The 20233-nt window shown below is 36.3% G+C and overlaps 1 protein-coding gene across 36 annotated transcripts in view; it reads right to left on the bottom strand.

Moving 5' to 3' along the window:
* The window catches only part of RBFOX1 (RNA binding fox-1 homolog 1), a 1354570-nt gene that overhangs the window by 272186 nt on the left and 1062151 nt on the right, over positions 1-20233 (bottom strand). For 6 of the 36 annotated variants that reach the window (XM_069809894.1, XM_069809879.1, XM_069809891.1 and 3 more), the window contains exon 2: positions 1149-1303. The exons of the other annotated variants lie outside the window; for them this stretch is intronic. The gene's annotated coding sequence lies outside the window, so the exon portion shown is untranslated. The remainder of the gene's footprint in view (positions 1-1148; positions 1304-20233) is intronic. 36 annotated transcript variants of the gene reach the window in all.

The raw sequence follows: 20233 nt of genomic DNA, 5'->3' as shown, positions 1-20233 counted from the left end.
GAATGGAGATTATAAAATGGATTCTGCAAGCTTTACTCAAATGACTCCAGTGGGACAACTGACATAAATAAGGATTGTTAAACTGCTCTGTAAAATACTTAGTCTTGTTTTGTTTCAGCATGTTTGTATTTGATAAGACATTAGAAAACTTAAAGAGCAAGATGATTCGTACAGGGGAGCATGGGCTTAAGGGAAGCTTTTCTGTGACCTGGTTTGGGACAGTTTTTGCTTAACATTTTCATTAATTATTTTGGCACAAGGCAACACGCTGATGAAATTTCCTGATGGCAAAGTTGGAAGGTACTGTCAAGACTGAGAAGGATAAGAATATTATATAGAAAGAACTGCTCAACCTTACAGACTGCATTAATAGAAACGGGATGAAATTCAATAATACAAAATGTAAGGTCATGCTTCTGCTAGTAACAGAAACTTCAGTTCTAAACTCAGGAGGAAGAAAAGCAGGACCTCATTGCATCTGTTTAAGGAATTTGAGCTGCTAGCACGATGCAAATACGAAAAGGCAAATTATCAGTATTTCTTTTATTCTTTTATTTCTCAATTAATTTCTTAGAGGTACTTCCAATAGCATACAGTTCTCTTCATCCACATTACAAAAAAAAAGGTCAAATTCACCTACAACAGCTGTAAAGAAAGTCCTTTTTGTGTAGTTCCGGGAAATGGAGCAACTATGTTGTAAGAGGAACCTAAGAAAGTTTGATTTGTTTATCCTAGCAAAAAAAATCTGTGAACAGGGGAAAAAAACAGTAGGAAGAAGAGACTGTTTAAGCTAAGGACAACCCTGACACACTAAAAATCAAGGAAAAACTAGTTATGAATAAATTTAGGCTGAAAATATTTTTTCAAGGTTTTTTTTAAAAAGTATTTTGGTGTTGCCTAAGTGAGGGTCTAGAACAGCCTTCCAAATCCACAGTAAAAAAAGGATAGCTTATAAAAGAAAATTATATGATGCCAATAATAGTGGTAACCTGAACTCGGCAACTGACAGGAGGACCCTTCCAGTTCCTTTGCAAGCAGTATAAACATTCAAGAATAATGACAATATCAAATGTCTAAAAAGCAATTATATTTATTACATTGCAGATTGTAATATATAAAAATAAACTTTGAAAATAAACTGTAGTTACCTGTTTTAATGAAAGGATGCTTTGCTTGCCTCACTATAACAACATGCTTCTAAATGTATAGCTGTATGGCACTCCAAATCCAAGCTCTGACTTTCTGGTTGGGCTCTTTGATGATGTCCCATGTGTGCACCAGCTACCTAAGTTCGCACAAACCTCTGTGAATCAAAACCACAGAAGTACAATACAGCTTTACTCGCATCTCCGCCCCATGCCAAATTCTGAACTTACGCCAATACAACTACATCAGCTTCACCAGTTTATACCAACATATTTGTTCTCCCTCCCAGCCACACAAAAAGGAAATTTGTCTTAAGTTTTACAGTTCACCATTAGTTAGCATTAATGGTCACTCCTGTTCTGCAAGAATATATTGAATACATGAAACTTGACCAAAAAGAGCGCTGAGGACTCAGAGAATGAGCCAGAAGAGTATTAAGTACGCTAATAATTCTGTTTCACTTTAGCAGGACCTCTAGCATGATTACAGTTAAGCATGGGCCTAAATGTTTTTGCTAGGGCAAAGCCAGAATGGTCAGTACCATGCATATCAATCACTTGCCTGAAGCCACTGGTGGTGACAGTACTTACTTCCTGCCTACTCCAGCATTCTTAGTCCCTGCAAAAAATTAACTATGTGTGTGGGTGGAAAAGGGGAGTTCATCTATTTTAAACTATACAGCTTTCACTTCCATTACATTCTAGAAAACTATAATGCTGTTAGAAAAAAAATGACATGTTAAGTCATTTTCAGTATGTTAATGGAGGGCATGTTTCTTTCAGCTATCTGTTTCCAAACCCTGGTTTTGGGGTTTTTTTTCATTGAAAGTTTTCAAGGATTTTCTGAAACTGAAAACTGGTTTTAAAAATGAAAGACAGGAGAAAAGAACAAGAAAATAGATGAACACTAGTTTTATATATAAAATATATATATACGCAAATAAAATATACAATCTTGTTTCATTTCTGCAGAATTTTGCTAAAAGGCAGGTATTATTTATGAAAAGCTGGTTTTAAAGGTGAACAGCATAGGTTAAGCAAGCTAAGGTAGCAGTAGAAGGTCACAAAATATGTAAGTATTTCAGGCCCAGCAGTCTAGCCATAATCTTATGTTTTAGCACAGAACTGAAACTACTGACAGGAGTCCTCTACTAGTGATTTCACTGCAGTCTTGCTAAAAAGTCATTTGAAATGGGAAGGAAAGGGAGACCACTGTAGAGTACAGATGCACACAGAAAGAAAGCAAGCCAGAAGTATGCCGGAAAACTGGGCTACAAATTCGGGCAGAACAAGAAAAATGAAAACAATGCAAGAAGGGCCAAGGTTTTGATCCCACCTACATGTAATACCTAAATGGCACATTAGACAAGGACCAAAATATTCCCCCAGGCAAAAGCAAATGCCTAGTTTTGCTATGGTTCAAGGTAAAAAAGACTTCAGCAACTTCCCTGGAGTTACATTGCCTGGAAAAGTCAGATCCCTGCAATGCAGTCATCAGCCAATCAATGACAAACACTCTAATCAGATCCTGACAGAAGTAACCTATTTAGACCACCTTTCTGCCAAATAATTAATTCTTCTTAACACCTGTATCTAGTTAAAAATACCACAAACAATGGTTCTTCCAAATGCTGTACAACACCAACAAACTTCAAATAATTTCTACTTCCTTGCAACATTGGCCCAAATTTGTCATCTCACAGATCATAAATAATTCAGGTACCACTTTGGCACCCTCTTCATAGCTTATCCTATGTCATATTTGATTCCTTTAAGCTCTTATTCAAGCCTCCCACTTTCTGGCCACCTTTCCTATTCTACAAGTGCTCTCCGTTTTCTCGTTAAGATTTCTCAGTGGTTTGGGGGTAAAGGAAAACCCAGAACTGAGAGGATTAAGTAGTTTCCAAGTCTCATGGCTGCTTCCATCATCCACAGCAACTTTAGATTAGGGTCCCTAAAAAAGTATTATCAGATAGGTACCGTGCATGCTCTGAAACAGAAGGTGAGCTGCCATTGATTAGCACTGCCTGAGGTAAGTAAACCCAGGCATTAAATGAAATATTGGTAGATAGAAAAAGCTATCCTATATGTCTTCCCCCACCCTCCCAAACACAACTGCTGCCACTTTTATAACTACTACACTTGTCTTCCAAAGACTATTTCCACCTTTCTGCAAAAACCATTTGGGACCAAAGGCTCTTCTAGGGCACCAGAAGCACTATCCAGACTTGACCCCTGTCCTCAGCTGCTGATTCTATTCCACTCTTCTCAGCAAAGCTTGAAGTACATGTAGGACCTGTTCATGCCAAGTGTCAAATCCCCAGCCAACTGCTATTATACTTAACACAGAACCAAAATACAACATGGATATTTCAGCAACTTTTAAAGTAGAAGATATCACATATACAAATTAAAGATATCTACTGACCTCATACTGATACTAGCATGGAGGATGCTGTCAGAATTTGTCAAGTTTATTGAGCATCTCAGTCTATACTAGTATATAGGGCAAGGATATAGAAACTATTTACAAGTGGGAGAGTCCATCTTTTTCAATTATGTGGAACACTTACTTGTGGGATACAGCACATTTGGTATTAACACATTTTTCTTCCAAACTTAAAGCTTCTATTTGAAAATTACATTAGCTGTTAGGAGCAAATTAAAAACTAGCTGCAGTTCAAGATGAACCTAGCTGATTCTTTCAATCGGAAACCAACAATGCTTCAGTTCCACTGAAGTTCAGCTTTCTAGCCTTTTCTTTTAAATACACAATGGTGGCAAATTTAGAGATTTCAAAGATAAAGAAAGATAAATAACCATAGTTCTGCTGATTATGAGAGGTTCAGACAGAATCACCTCACACAAAAAACTTAGCAAGCATATTTGGGAAACAGTTTGTAGCCCTAGAAAAATCAAGGCCTTCACATTACAGGCCAATTGGTCTCACATTATTTGAAGTACAGTATCTCAGCAAATGTTGGTCTTCAAGTACATGGCAAATCCTTTTTCTTTGGTCTGACTAACTCCAAACTTTTTTTGTTGTTGTCAGTACTGTGCACTGATTCACCTGCTCCTCTAGTATCTCACTGGCTAAAGAATGGCATGCTTTCTTTGTGTTTCTTTTGGAACATTCCCACAATGATCACTTCTCCTTTCCCTCCTTGCATTGTCCCACAACACATCCTTTTACTACCTGAGCAACTATACGGTACTTGTCATCACCTTCAAGGGCTCACTTCAGCCTATTCTTACCCTAGCTACTGCTGTGAACAACTGAAAGATCAGTATCTTCACACTGCCTTGAATATTACTAGTGCGCCTTCACTTCCTAACCACACTTAAAGTGGCATCAATGCTTTCTCCTATAATTTCCTGATACCAGGTAAGAACTTCCTATAAACATCTATGAATATTCTCTTTCAGCAAATAAAACCTCCTCTTGCCAGAATGCCACACAAAAACATTGACTGGGGGATGAACTGACTGCTGAGTAGCATGACAACCAATACCCCTGTTCCTCTGCAAGTCAGCTATACGTTTGTACCCATCATAAACTGTAAATTCCTTTTGAAGAGAACTGTGTCTGGTACAAAGAGATCATCACCTATAACAGTAACATGAAAGAACACATGCACTCAAAAGGTATACATCTACTTCGCTTCACTTTTTCAGGAACATGTCAAAGCAGAGATTTTTACATAAATGGCTTGCCCTCTTCTACATCCTTAGAAACCTTCAGTTCCTGCTTAGATTAGATTGCTAGAGATACATGTTTGTCTCCTGATAGCAGATAGACTGATTTACCCTTCAGTGAATCGCAAAACACATTCAGTTACATAGGCCATAAATGTATGCTAAAGAGAGGAAGCAGGTTAAAAAAAATGGAATTAAGGGATGCCTCTGTGGCTGGACTTCCCTTTGGCTACCACAGAAACATAAGGATGTGTCATCATCCATATGTATCATGGCACAAAACCAGAGAACAATCTGTGAACCACTAGTCCCTGAAAAAGCCAGCCAAACAAATAGCTATAGGCGCCTTTTGACTTATCTGTATTTTCATATGAATTAGAAAGATTCTGAATTGCAACCAGCTTTGTCTTTTTGTGCCAGCATTCATGTCAAAATTAAAGCAGGATGAATCTGGGAACTTCAGTTATTTAATGTGTTAAGGCAATGAACTAGGAAGAAGGATAACATTAGACTGTGCGAGAAGTGACACAGAAAATCATCTTCTCAAGCTAGAAAAAGTGCAGCACACATGGTTATGCAAGCCATTTGTAGGGCAGCTTCGTCAATGAACAGCTTCATGGGCCTGTACAATTCTACTTGTGAAGGGAGTTTCTCTGTTTGTCTCCTATTGTCCTGGATCACTCAAAAAAGTTAGCTGCAGAACTAAAGGAAACTACTACTGCTTTAACTACCAAGAGTTGATTTTGACATGTGTACATTACTACTTATTCACAACACCGAAGATGTGTTGCAAAGGTCTTCCCTATGTTTCTTATGTCTTAACGAGCACCGCATTGCTTTCCTTTTCTTAGAGTTCCATACTGGCTTTTATTACATAGTTCCTATCAGCTGGATAGTGTACCAAATCAGTTGTATTTTCACTGTTGGCTTCTTTGAGAACAAACTCTTTCCTATCTCCAGGCCACTTCAGATATCTTTCACTACTCTGCTCTTATCTGCCATTTTGTAAAGGGTTGAGATAAGCCTCCAATCTATGTGAAGTTAAGCGGTTTTGAAAATTTTGTATGAAATGTAGAACAGACACTTTCAAGAACTCATGTTTGTTTGACATCATGCAGTTACATAGCCAAACTACTGAAAATGACATACATCTTCTAGTGGCATAAATTATAAACAGTATCACATATATCTTTATTTTAAAAAATTGCCAGGCTATAGAGATATGTATTTCACAAAATATGCATTACTGTCATACTTTCACATATCCTCCTTAATGTCATTCATTTAATCTTCTCTTTCATGTGCTGGATATAAGATGCCCAAGAAATATGTATTTTTGCATGTATTTTGCCCACAGGTAGGAGCAGGCTGTAATCTTCTCTTTGGGGTACATTCATTTGCAAATACAGACCAGCAGCAACAATATATTTTTCCTTGCAAATCAGGAACAGACTGACTTCTAATCAATATCCACTCTTAATGAATCCTATTGATATACCCAGGCAATGCCATGATAGATCATCATCCATTCCACACAGGATTTTTGCCAATACTTGAGCACACAACCAGTCTCACTCGGTATCAGCTCATGGCTGCCTTCTAGTTGACCCCAACATGCATAAAACAGGATCTCAGGAATATAACAGTGTATTCTAGAACAGACAAGCTACCTGCCTGTCACTGTCACCTGTCAGGCTTTGGTTGTGTGGTGATGATAGATAACCACATATTTTTATTGCCAAATCTGGTCAGACAGACTTCTCTTTATTGCTGTTGTCAGGCTACTCTAACTACTGTATCACAGGAAGCTATGACTTCTTGACCCCAATTAGCACATTCTTTATTCATCAAAGTACGCTTTTCATTTGCTTCCCTTGGGAACAGCAGAGTATCACTGTAGGATCTTTCAATACAACTTCACCCCCTTAATACACTCAGGATTTGCTGACAAGTAACAGCTACTCATTCTCCTGAGTGAAGTTCATATTAATAGGACTGTATGGTGAATCATGAGATTGTATTAAATCATGCCTCCTGCCTGTACAAATACATCATTCAAGCACCCCACTACGCCAAATGCAATGGTTTGATTGCAGAAACCAGCATAGGGTAGGTATCCCAAGTGGGCAGGGTGCCCTGGAGAAATAACTTATTCAACCCCCAAAATAATAAAGACCCTACATGTCTTTAAAGGGATCAGTGGGAATTTCTGTTCACAACTGACAAGTTTTATATCCTCCAGAGATAAAAATATTAAGACTTGAAGGCATTAGATGTAATCCAAGCCATAATTCAGCTCTATTCAAGACATCGGCAATAGTTTTTAAGTACTGAAGTTTAGCCAAGAACTACAAGCTAGGAGCATCTGAGGCAGGCAGGATTTGGCTGAAAGCATTAGAAGGCAGAGTTGATATGAAGTTTGCCTCCAGATCTGAATACCACAAAGTTAAGAAAGCTTTTTCAACTTCATTGCTACTTTATGTCTGAAGTCAATTCAGTCTCATAGGTATCTCCTAATGCAACTGTTTGGAGACAAGCTTAATCACACGTTCAGCAATTCAGCCACTGCTCCTAAACTCAGTCTGATGTCTTACAGGTAGCTGCTGTGCGTGGCCTGCCCAGCCAACAGATGACACAGCATAGGAGCGCCTGCCTTTTCCTGAGATGGGTCAGATCTCTTCTGCCCATAGGCTGAAGGTCTGTGACTGAGGCGAGGTCAATGTGAGTGGAACTGCTCTGGTACTCTCTGCAGGCACCTTCACATACTACTACACAGGAAAACTACTTTGAAAGAATAAAGTTCCCTGGATTAAGCTTCAGACAAACCTTCCTGGTAATACAGTAAAGAGATCTCACCTTAAAGAATCATATCATGGGTTTCTTTCCTCCCCTGCCCCAAGACCTCTTAGACAATATTCTACTTATTCATTATACATTCCAATCCTAAATAACTATTCTACCAAACAGATTATTTTCTTCAACAACCACAGGGGATACTGAATTCATGTGAATATCTGATTTCTAATAACCTCTCACAACAACTTCCTCAGGACAATGTAAACCTACGGGAATTGTGCTACTGATCAGAGTTAACGGAAGAGGATAGAATAAGCACTGAAGAACAGAAAAACCGTACACTGTTGTATCAATGCCAGATGGCAAGAGCCTTTCCTGTCATCCACTTAGCGACTTTTTTGCTTTTGGTTAATTTGATTTTATATTAGAAGGGAAAAAAGAAAGGATGGCCTTCATAATCTCACCGTCATTTAGGTTTTAATCAACCTTTGTCAGTGCCCTTGGAAGGCACCAGCAAAGGACTGGTGTAAATTTGTGCAGAGAAGGAGGACAACAGAAGAGGATTATTTCTATTTTTATTGAAATCAGTACTTTAGCTGACTTTAGCTGATATTAAGGCTATTAGCTGCATATGAGTAACATTTTATTGCTGCAAGAAATAAGATAAAGTAGTCTCCTTCTAAGACCTGAGATGTAGCCAATTCTCCTGCAGTTTAACATAGGAGGATCAGACACCAAAAATCTAGCTCATACTCTTTGATTGAGAGCATCTTACCTTTTCTCAAGATTTTTCAATAGTGATTTGTCCCTAACCAGAAAAAAATGCAACCCATGATACTGTTTAGTAAAAAAGCAAAACACCAAAATGTGTGTTACTGACCAGGAACAAATGAAAATAAGAACTGTAATATTGCCCTACAAGTTTTGACTTGTACTGCTCAACAAACACGAACTGCACTGAAAGTTCATATTCTGTTGTTCCCACAGACACAACTTTTGCACATCTGGATTATAAACGCTATTATTGGAACATCTCTTTGGTATTGTAACATCTCTTTGGTATTGCAATGACAGAAAAGTGCTACACAGCTGCTTCTACAGAACTGTCAGATTTCAGGATAATTAATGAGTCAACTGGGACTAGTGAATTCTTATAGAAATTATTTTCAAAGGCTTTTATAATTCCCTCAATTTTTTTCCTAATGATAGGTCTCCTTCACAGACTGCTTCCTTAGATGCTTTCTTAATCTAGTACTAGTGCATAAGCAATGGACGTGAAGAACTTTTTTTGTTGTTTACTGATCTATTTGGCCATTTGTGGTACTAGTAAAAGAGCTAAATTTCCTGAATTCTTATCCTCTACTTTTCAGCCCACTTGGCTCTTTAAGATCATACAAACAAAATACTGAAAAGTTTTACGGAGTTTTGTGCTCTGTAGCCCCAATTCCTTGTGAAGCTATGCAAATCACCAGCATCCACCACTATCACCAATCAGACTCCACCTGCTCTAACTCAGCTTCCTTCATAAATCTGTGAAAATAACTTTCCCTTAGAGTTTCTCTAAAGCAGTTTCAAAGTTCATTTTCTGCTGGAAGCAGGTACATACCGCCTGCATCATTTTAGTGCAAATAAGTACTTAAAACTATTCGCAAGCAAAATATACAAGAAAATTATGAGAAAAAAATGCACACAAACTGTACAATGCATTAATTTTACAGCAAAGCCAAGGATAACATCTTTAGTGGAAGTCAATAAACTGTGTTGATCTACTCCAGCAGAAATTCTGATCCTAGTTTTCTTTCCCATTAAAATCCATCTCTGCATTGCATACCAGAAAAGAGGCTGTGAATGCTCCATTCCCACGTATGCATTTGAAGACACCTGCATGGTTTGTTCAGTTGTATACAAACACATACGTTTGTTTATAAGAAGCAGTTCCTAAGAGACACACCCTACCAAACTGTTTAGCAATAAACATTATAGGAAAAACCCAAACAAAACCAGAGTTCCCCCCCACCCAGCAGTGTGTTTCTGGAAACACCCTGAAAACAAAGTTCCCTACAAACAGCATTACCCTGGCATTCCTTCATTTTTTTGAAAAAAGTATTTAGAAGTTCCTGTCTGAGTTTCCATTTGTCACGTTTGTGGAAAGTCAAAACTGCAAGCGTAATCCTCCAAATTTATTAAAGAGCATTTACTGACACTTGAAGGAAGAGATTTGAAATCCCTGGTTTACATTCACATCTTTTGCTGCTGAGGCACATGGATAGGTGAGAGGGCAACTATGAAGTATTTCTAACAAGCCCCTGCAGAAAGAAGTGAGGAATTTTCATTCTATCCTAAAAACTGAATGTCATTTTGCAAAATTACATTTAAACAAAGGCCTGGAACATCAGTCCTACATGACTGTTAATAATGCATACTTTTCTGAGTAACTATGGTTGGGTTTTCCCTCCCCCCCCCCTTTGAATTCAGTTCTTTATGTATATACAAGGGGTAGTTTAGTTCATATTAAAATGATATTGAACAACATTTCAATGGAAAACCTGCGTACATAAGACGACCAGATTACATTAACAGCATTTCAAAGGCCTCGAATGTACACATGTAAGAAAGAGCTATAGATAGCTGTAGCTCTATAATGGTATAGAGTGGCAGCTCAGACATTAAAATACTACAAACTCATGTTCTTCCTTAAACATTTTTAATAGGCGACTTTCTGTAATGATAAAAGCTACAGAAAGCCTAATTCTAGGATTTGCTCATCATTAGTGTCTGGAAAATTTTCTCCTACATTTTATTTTTGAGGCCAAAACAATCACATGCTGCATAGTTGGAAATTTTCAGTGATTTACCTTAGTCCATCCAGAAAGAGTATAGTGGACATCAGTGTTACATAAAGAAAATTAAAACAGTTGACAGGTACATTAAAACAACAACAACAAAAAATTCAAAACAGATAATGAAACAAGCACTCTTTCAACAGGAAATCCATTTGTAGAAGAGTCAAGTTCTACAGTGTTGTCTCCCTGCTCACACAGTACAGCTTCTCTTGGCTGGGGAGTATGCATGGTTGCTCTGCCCTGAGTAAGGTCTGTCAGAGTAAAAGTAGTCTGAGCATTGCCTTCCTCAACTGATGCTCTGGCAACAGTGTAAACTTTTACTCAGAAATAATTCAAGTTAATTAATACATTTCTGTAATCAGTAAGAGTTCATCAGTAGCTGTTTCAGTAATTAATGGAAAGTAATACACATTTCTAATTTTTGTATTAGCATTCATAACTCAAGAGCATTATTTCAATATAAAATGTATGGCAAAATCAATTTAGTAGTGGCAAAATCAACTTAACCCATACATTATAAAGCAGAAATTCACTATTAAACAAAAACTGCCTGAGATCATCACGTATTTTTAAATGAAGTAGCATTTATTCAACCAAAATAAAAGATCATTGTGCAAATACTAGACAACTAATTACATAATATACCTTTACAAAATTACATAATATGGGTGCAGCTTGTTTCCCTGTTTTCTGTTTGAAAAATAGATTGTTTAATAACCCATCAAAGCTATCTGTAAACCAAGGAAACAATAGAGCAGATGTTGACTGTTGTCTTGTGCCTCACAGACATAATTAAATACAATGAAACACTCACCCACCCAAATAATAGAGGACAAACAAACAGAAAAATGGTACTCTATAAACATAAACCTCATTTACTGGGCACCTGTCTTATATTAATCTGTGATTCAAACCAGTGATGAAAATGGAAAAGAGGGTATTCATCTGCCTTCAGACTACAGAACAAACTACAAACAAAAAATTCCTCTTGGTATTAAGTAGCTTTAACTTCTGCACTACTGATTCCTACATTGTTGACTTTCATAAAGCTAGGAGGGAACCATATTTTCTGTTGTAACAACACCAGGACAGGGCAGTCACATTTTCTGTAAGCAAAAGCTACATGAATCAATGACTCCAAATGATCCAAACAGACTAAAAACACTGTGCCTGCTGTGTAATACAAAGTCTTAAGATTCCCCTGGAAAGCCAGATTCCTTTTAACTGCAAAACATGTTCCCTGTAATTATTTCCTAACACCCATTCCCCCACCCCCTTGTAAAACAATAATGGAAAGTAAAGATTAGATTCCATAGGTATCAAACCAAGTGTTTACTTTCTATGAGTGTCCCATAACATTGTTTAATACTCTTTCACATCAGAAATTAAGAGCTTTTTTTAAAGCCATCCTTCATCTTCACTTCTATAATCAAATGTAGATACGTATTTTGTTTAGTAATATCAATATCGATCCACTATTTGAAAAGAATCATTATGTAAATTAATACAAAATTAAGTACCCAATCCTGCAGTTGCTATTAGAAAACAAAGTTTCCAGATTAAAAAAAAAAAACAACTTTGAAAATTAACACTTATATTTATTGCAAAAGAACATGGAAGCTTATTTTTGCTAATAAAAAATTATCTTGATTTTAAAATGATAAATGCTTTAATAAGTGTTATTAATTTTTTTAATTTTAGATAAAGAATACAAAATTGCTTTGTTTATTGCAAGCATATTTTGCCTTTACATTTTATTTAGTTATTTCTAAGAAACAAGACAGAATATAATGTGATCTGCATCTCTTTATGTTAATAAAACCATGCTAGCCTCTTTCCATAGATAACACCATAAAGCATAAATACCAAATGGAAAACAAATGGAAATGTAATGCCACTGTGAAGCAAACCAATCAACCTTAAAACAGCTGAGATAGATCTCATCCAGTAGTTCATTCATTCTTTATAGAAAAGAAATGAAAATATTCCTAGGTGAATCAGATTAAGAAAAAAAAAAAAAGAAAAACCACCCTCAGCAGCTCTGAAAGGTTGTAAAGCACGAAATTCCTTTGATTTATGAAGGCAGCATCCACCGCATTGAGCAAAACAACTCAGCATGCTGGGACCCTTTTACCTGAAATTCCTTTATTAACACAACCTGGCTCTGCTAGTGAACAAAAGCAGTGGTGCGGTGTGTATAAATCATTAATACTATGCCGTGCAATGGCTGAATTTCCTGTGTGAGCTGGAAAGCCTTCCTGCACAACAGGGATTTTGGGGTTGGAATTGGCTGCTATGAAATGTACTTCATCATTCTCCGTGTTTGACGCTTCCCAATAGCTTTGTACTTTTCCTCTCCTTTTTCTCCCCCAAGCCCAGCAACTGCAATAGAAATTTATTGGATTTTATGTCTGCAAATAAAGGAAGAGAAAAGAAGGAAAGAAGCAAGCAAGCCCATGTAGAAGTAGAATCCTTTCCCCTTGATTTAAAGACAGGTTGTGTTTAAATGAAATCTACTACTAATGAATAAATTTAAAATTTTTTAAATGTTTAGTTTACCACTTTGAACTGAAAAAAGCCTGAAAAAATCTACTGAAAGTGGGGTTACTATTAACAAGAACAAAAAAAAAATTAAAAAAAAAAATCAGCTATCACTGAAAAGGTGACTTCTCTCCAAATGAAGTAATTTTCCATTGGAGCTTTTTATTTTTTTTTTTTTTTTTTTTTTTTTTTTAGAGCAGGCAGAAAGAAGGGCAATGTCTGGGCACGAGGAACTCCTGAAGTTAGCTCTATCAGTGTTTTTTACCTTAGGTGTACCAAAAATCTTTCCACAGACCAACAGGCAATTTCATGTCTATGTGCTAAGAATGGTATTCTAAATGGAGCTGGAAAAGATGGTAGCAGTGGGAAAGGAAAAATAAACCAAAGCTCTTCGAATTGCAATTTCTGAACACTCGCTGTATTTTTGCAGTGACACATGCTAAACTTGGAGAAGGAACATCAAAACTACTTATCTTGCCTCTGAAGTACATGCAATACAACAACAACAAAGTTGAATGTTTTTTCAAACTTTGAAATGAAATACCAAGTAGTCTTTATAAAACATTCTGCACTAAAATATTCCTTTGGGGGCTACACTTAGAAAAACTTAAGAGTATGACAGAAAGAAAGTAATGCTGAAAAAGTCTCAAACCATATGCTACCCATCAGGAAAAGTGACACACATTATAAAGGTAACTAAGGATACAATCAGTCTTTCAGCTAGGCCAGAGCATGATTCCGAATGTATCAAGCATCAACACCACCGACAAACGAATTTATCGCCATCTAAGCAGTAAATATTTAAGACACATGGAATGCAGTTTTGCAAAAGTGAACGAGCTAAAGTCAGAACAGGGGAACATTCCAGTGTGCCATTTTACACTTATGCAGCCATCCAGCAGACTAAAGATTGCAAGACTAAGCCTGCAATGCATGCAGAAGTCCCTCTGCATTACACAATAATGACATTCCGAACGGAAATAAATGAAGCCCCTGCAGTGCTATTTTGTCAGCTTTTGAAAGTAAATAACTTCGCTTCTGACAGGAGAGAGACATTTTTTTCCTCCTCCTGCCATAGAGCATTAATTGAGCTATGCAGCCATGTAACATCCCAGAGATAGGACTAATACATGACAAGGAAAAAAAAAAAAGCTTAAGAAAGGAGGGGACACCCATTGAATATATGGGCTGTCTGACTTCTTTTCACCCCCAAATTTTCACTCTAGCTCTGTTCTGACAAGTTCTTATTCTCTGGGAGAACTTTTAACAGGTTTTTTGTCTCCCTCTGTAATGCTTACTGAAACTTATTTCAAACAAACGCTTTAAATTCACACTGTCTTGTGAAAGATGGTGCCGTTATGAAAACATAAGCTTATAGTTTAAAACTCCTTATCACTCCTTGATTGTGAAGAAAGTTTCATGCGCACGATGAATACCTGTAATTAACTATTTAATTTATAGAAGGCTTACTGGCCACAGTAGAGATAATGAAGATAGCTATAAAAGAAGAGGCTATGAGAAGCAAAAACAAAGAAGCAGTCTTCAAAATTAAATAATAATAATAACAACAACAACAATAATAATAAATGTTAGTGCAAGTCAGTAAGGAGTTGAGGCAAGGCGTGTCATAAGTATATACACACCTCACGAATATATACGAGATGATACTATTAAATCTATGCACAGTTACAAAAAAGGCATATTCAAGATGTTACAAATAGGAAGACCAACAATTTTTGGTGTGTTTTGATATAAAGGGTCAAAAGGTAAATTTAAAAAATGGTCTAAGACGAAAGCATTTGCATTCTTATTCATGAGCATCTGAACGTCTTTACTATTTCAATTCCAAAGTACCACACGCTTTCTTTCCGTATCTGAGAAAAAAAAAAAAAAATCAGTGACTCACTGAACAAAAAATAATCCACTGAATGCTTCAGTTCTTACTACAGTATCTAATTTTGATTCTGCATGTGTTCAACACAACGAGAAAGAGCAGGATCAAAACACAGTGAGATCTCTCCACAGCTGGAGCCTGCTATAGTGCAAAAGACCAAAGGCCCAACTACAACTAGTCAGGATACTATAGACATTAGATATGCTATTTTCTCTAATTAAATTCACTGGGCTGCTGCACTGACAGTGTAGGAGGGGAAGCAAAATGTAAAAGAAGTCAATGGCGCTACACTAGGCAACTCAGAGGTAAATGAGCAATGCTAGCAAAGAAATGACAGGAGTTCCTCAGGAGAGCTCTTGTACTACACATCACACTTTAAAACTGATAAATCAATTGCACATACACCTTTAAAAGGCAGGAAAGCTTAAAGGATTCTTAGATGGTGTTGACTTCTCCTTTCCACTAACATTATTCTAACTCTATAAAGCAAGGTGATAAATTCTAGTGTCACAATTTCACCACTTTCATTTATATGACTTACTAAATACTTCAAAAATATTTTAAACAGAATTAATATTAACATAATGATAGTATTTATTACCAGTTCAGAAATACACACATTGAAAAACAAAAAAAAACTTCATAGTTTAGCATTGCATGGCTACTGGTCCAAAAATCTAAACAAACTGAACGAAATATCTGCTAGTTGCCCTGAGAAAAAACCCCGCTTACATAACCACCACACACTTTCCTTAGCATAAAACACCACACCAGAAAAGAGCCATCCATATACATATTTAGCAAATCTAAATGAATAGTGATAATTTAGAAATAGTTCACAACAGAAAATCCAGCCATCACTTTTCAGCTGAAGTGTTTTAAAATGTTCAAAGAGCCCAGTTATAAAAACAATGATTCTTAGCCAAAAATATTCACCTGCTTCTGCCACATGGAAGCTCCTTTGCAACTGCTCTTGTATCCCAAAGCAGCAAATAACCTTCTTAACTGATTCTGGTTGGTTGGGGGTGTGTGCGTGTTTGGGGTTGTTTGGTGGGTTTTTGGTTTGTTGTTTTTTTGTGTGTTGGGGAGGGGTGGTGGTGGTTGTTCTAGTATTTAGAGAGGGGAGTACTTAACTAAAGGACCTCCTCTCGCTGTTGTGAGGAGAGACTGACCTTGTTTGACAACATTGTAGTTAAATGCCCCAAACTAGCTCTTATTCAGAATGAATAGTGCTATAGCACTTGATCTCTAAGCCACTTCTCATTAGTCTCTGGAAAACAACAAAACAGCTCTTGGGAGACAAAAGGTATGTAAACATGTAAATTTGTCTTGAATCAGAGGTGAAGTCTCAAATACCAGCTTCAAAGTTTATTGGTGAATACCAAATGGTCTTATTTACCCTACTTAGGATAAACAGCACATCAAGACATCATCCCTTACTTCTGCATTAACAGTACTTCTGGATGCAACAATTACACTCCCACCTTTTGAGGTCTGTTTCATTCACACACTAAAATTCCCTAAGAGGGCCACATTGCCCCCTTAGGTGCAAAAGCATCCACATGATACTGTTTGTAGCGTGGTAATTCCTTTTCTTGTTTTAACAGTCTACTATAATTTATCTGACAAAGTACAGTTTTTCACTCTACACATATGAATAAACAAGCACTATGTTTCTCTTGGGGCACTGAAGCTGGTTAAATGACTCAGAAAACCCTGAAAAGATTGCCTACCCTCAGTCCATCAGCTACTGGACAATTATTCAAGGCCCAGCTGTAAGAAAAACAGATGGTGAGTGAGCATTAGTAACGTGGACTTCTTTTCACTCATGCAGTCATAAGCAGAGGTTGTATGTTCTCACATGAAAATTGCCATGAAATAGCAGACTGAGGAACAAAATTGTGCAGAGACTCCAATTTGTAAGCTAACAGATGCTTAAAATTTTCATGAGCTAAAGTCAGATTAACTGATTTTACAGGAGAGCCACAGAGTAAGTTCTATAAATGGACTAGGTAAAGAAAGGCAGTGTTCTCATGATAGGTTTAAAACAGTGTCATCATAGAACACCAGTTATTGAATTCAACTAACACACCCGATGCTTTGAGGACTTACTAAGGCATAAAATGCAAAAGTCACGTACTTAGAACTGTAACTGCAATGGTGGCATTCAGCAATTGATGTGCTTGTGCTCTATAAAAAAGGTAAACTCTATCCAGGAATTGATCGTCCATTTTAGTTCTTTACACAATTTTAGCACAACGATAATCTGTTCTAATCCTTATTCCATTATTGACACTATTGACTACACCTATTGAAAATGCTACAAAATAAATCAACGTTGAATTAAGCCATGAAGAAAGAATGTGATAAAAAGTCTTTCAGACTCCTATAAATCATCAGATCCAGAAGCATGACATAAGTAACCGAGTGGGGAATTCAGCTTTTCTCCATAGTCATAATGCTTAAGGCCCAAATAAAATTACACTAATTTACCATGTAAGCACTAATGGAATAGCTGGGGTAGAGATGGAGGGTTTGTTGGTTTTTGCTTTGTTTTCATGGTGGATTCTTTTCATCATTGATACAAGAGCTGTACCGTGAACTACTCTCTTGTTAAAGACAGAAAAGGTTGATATTGAAGTTTCAGTTCAATTGTTTTCGATCTGTGAATGTCCACTATGAGCAATTGCTCCATTTAAGAGGAATTACCCTTTGTACAAACCACTTCACTATTTAAAACAAAGCACATCTATCATCATTAAACAGAAAAAAAAAATTACCAATTTTAAAATAATGACAGCAGTACTGTACACTATGATATGGAATATTATGTGATGTTTCAAAACAACAGTTGACTTTGTTACTTTACTCAGAAAATACCAACTAAATAACCCTAGGTCCAGGCAAATCTATATCATAGGGAAATACCAGGTAAGAACTAAGCCTCCCTTAATATCCGCTAAATCCCAATTTACAGGCAGTCAAAAATTTTGCTGCAAAAATTACTTCATGCTAGCATTTGATGTAAGCTTGTGGTCAGAAATTATTTCTTGCATTGATGTGTCTTATTAAGGAGGAGAAGAGAAAATAGATGTATTTAGCTGTTTCTAACACCATAAAATATTACCAAACGATAGGGTGCACTACGAATCCAAGTTCCCTTTTCCTGTATCTTTAAATATTGACACTAGGTAAAATTCTAACCCAAATGAATCTACACTTTTCCCAATTGTCCCTATCTTTATAATGACGCAGTAAAAACTTCCAAATCAAAACCATCTATCCTCCTTCTGTTCATTGCTGCCACTGATAGAGTCATTTTGGCTTTAAAGTTGTTTGAAAACTCTTTCTGGATTTCTAAAGTTAGAAGCATCTTAGTAAGAGAACATCCAAATAATTTCAGACCATTTCAAACAGCTTAACTAACTTGGAAGCATCCTTCAGTTATTATTGGCTTTTTCAAGTGAATGTCTTATTGACAGTTAACCTATAACGTGAACTAGGCCTCTGTAATTTATTTATTTTCAACTTTATTTTCAACAGTTAAGCTTTAAATGTTTTTAGGTAAAGCATCCTGGATACACGAACCATTTAAAAAAAAAAATTCAGTTCCTCACTTAGCTCTTCAAACATTATATATGTGCGTAATCTGGAAGATATCAGAGCAAATACTTAAGTTTCTAACACTGGACAAAGTACTAAAGCACTTCTGTGGGTACACTGTGGAAAACAATTTATCCATTTATACTAACAAACTGACCAAGCGTGTTAGCTTAGCAAATAAATAACGACCAATTTTAAATGGCTACCAAAACACAGATTTTTTCCCAAATGATTAATACAGCTCCACAGAAAACCACCATCCTCATGGCTACATAAATATTTATTGACAGGAAGACTGGTTTGCCCATCTTGAGAAGAATGTATTGCCTTTTATAGTCTTTCAGGAAAGACATATAAAAACTTACATGTGACAGAATACTAGCATATTTAGCAAATATACACAGAAATGGAGAATAATTTTTTCATAGATTTTAAATAGATAGTAAAGTTTAACAACTGAGAGCTCAGTTGTAATACAGATGTCTGAATTCATTTTAATTGAGGTGCAAGTGAGCAGACACATCTAAAGTGCAATTTTTAGAGAAAAAATACTCAATAGGTTCACATAACATCTATATACTGCTGGTTACAGGGTCCATAGGCAGGGGGGAATCACTAGTTATTAAGTTCCCAGATAAAGCTTTTAGGTTACTGGTATTTAAGATCACCAGACAACTTTATAGAGTGAGAAAAACATTTACAGTTTCACTGAAATAGTGATATTTGCACTAGGCATATAAAACAGGTATTTTTGTAGCTTTGCTAGAAATTATCAGATATGGGAAAAATAGAAAAATAAAAAAACAAGTAGGCTGTCATGGTAAAACTTTATTAATGTTTTTCAAAAATACAAACCACTTCTTATCCTTTCCTATTTAAACCAGAACCATGTTACGTTAGCTTTGTAGGTAATGTCACCACAGAACTATCTTTCTGCCTGAATAATTTTGAGATAAAGTAACATTGTTTCTAAAGAAATACTTAACCAAATACATAAAATAATAAATCATATCTGAAATAAGATAATTATCTGATTCTCTAGGAATCCAGAGTAACTAAAATGCCAACCAGCAATCAAAAGAAGCAACAAGCACAGAATTTTGAACCTGCCACAATTATCATCAGGAATTCAGATGACTTTTTAACTTATATATAATTGTGATCAATAGAGGCAGAATGATTCTGAACTGCCAATAGGATTAACCAGATGAGAAAGCCAACACTTAAAAAAAAAAAGTAGATACTTTCAGTGTGGCAGTTAATCCACTTAAAGAGTTAAAAATTATCCGCTAGATATAGCACTTTGTAAAGTGCATTACCAATCACTTCTCATCTTTCTCTCAAATGGAATAGATGGAATTGAATTCACTATTTTAAAGTAATCATTATGGTTGCACAGTTTCTTAAACCTTAAAGCAGTGCCATACTATAGATGTGTTTGCATAATGATACTGCAATAGCTCACACAGGAAGGTTATTATAGCACCTAACCTCATCTTTACGTTATCCTTTATCAGCTCCTTGTGTGGCCATGTTGACCTCTCACCTTAATTCACATTTTTCCTTTCAAAAGCTGGATCTTTAACATACAAATTGTTGTTTGGCAAACTCAAAGGAACAAATCCAGCAAAATGCAGGAGTACATTTTGTATACAACCAGTAAGTGCACAAGTCACACTGGATCATTAAAGCTGATCTATAAATGTCATTTCCAA

The sequence above is a fragment of the Haliaeetus albicilla genome, chromosome 22, assembly GCF_947461875.1.
Source record: "Haliaeetus albicilla chromosome 22, bHalAlb1.1, whole genome shotgun sequence".
Lineage (NCBI taxonomy): Eukaryota > Metazoa > Chordata > Aves > Accipitriformes > Accipitridae > Haliaeetus > Haliaeetus albicilla.
The sequence above is the reverse complement of the archived record's forward strand: the minus strand, read 5'-3'. Positions and strand labels throughout refer to the sequence as shown.